General features: G+C 44.0%; 1 protein-coding gene across 1 annotated transcript in view; it reads left to right on the top strand.

Annotated features, from left to right (window-relative positions):
• Anln (anillin actin binding protein) overlaps nt 1–1,014 on the top strand; it is a 60,273-nt gene that overhangs the window by 21,944 nt on the left and 37,315 nt on the right. The gene's annotated exons all lie outside the window — the stretch shown is intronic.

Below are 1,014 nucleotides of genomic sequence, written 5' to 3'. Positions count from 1 at the left end.
TCTGTAGACCAGGCTGGCCTCGAACTCAGAAATCCGCCTGCCTCTGCCTCCCAAGTGCTGGGATTAAAGGCGTGCGCCACCACCGCCCGGCCCCCTCTTTCTTTTAGGAGGTAAACTCTTACTGTGTAATCTAGAGTAGCCGAGAAGTTTGTTTGTTTTTTTGAGACAGGGTTTCTCTGTGTAACCCTGGCTGTCCTGGAGCTCACCTAGATAATGCTGGCCTCAAGTTTACAGAGATCTACCTGCTTCTGCCTCTCAAGGATGGGATGGGATTATCGCCACTGCCAGGTTAGCCTAGAAGTTTCAATCCTCTTGCCTAAGTATTCCAAGTGTTGCACTTACAAGTGAGTCACCATGCTTGGTTTATTAAAAACACTTTCAATTTTTTTCCTTCCTTTTTTTTTTCTCCTCTTCCCCTTTCCCCACCAGGACAGGGTCTCAACTGTGTAGCCCTGTGGTCCTGGAACTCTTACACCAGCCTGGCCTTGAACTCAGATTCTTCTGCCTTTCCTTCCTGAGTGTTGAGATTAAAGGCGCATACCATTACAACTGGCAAATTTTATTTTAATATGAGATAAAAAGAATCACATAAACTTAATTTAGCTAGTCATGGTTACACATGTCTGTAATCTCAGAACTAAAGGATTGCTGATTTTTAAAATAAGCCTGAGCTTCATAGGTGAGACACTGTCTCAATAAAGACCCCTCACCCCAAACAATTTTGCCAATTTAATTGCTTTTAGGCCCACATTTCAGTAGTGTTACATACATTCATTTGTCATTGATCTTCAGAAATTTGTCATCTTGCAAAATTGAACAAACTTCTGTGCTCATTAAACAAAACTTCTTTCCTGTATCATCCCGTTTCACTTTGTTGCTGTGAATTTGTCTTCTTTAAATATGTCATGAATAGAAACATGCAGCCGGCCGGGCGTGGTGGCGCACGCCTTTAATCCCAGCACTCGGGAGGCAGAGGCAGGCGGATTTCTGAGTTCGAGGCCAGCCTGGTCTACA

The sequence above is a fragment of the Mus caroli genome, chromosome 9 (genome assembly GCF_900094665.2).
Source record: "Mus caroli chromosome 9, CAROLI_EIJ_v1.1, whole genome shotgun sequence".
NCBI classification, from domain to species: Eukaryota; Metazoa; Chordata; class Mammalia; order Rodentia; family Muridae; genus Mus; species Mus caroli.
This window is presented reverse-complemented; position numbering and strand designations above follow the sequence as displayed.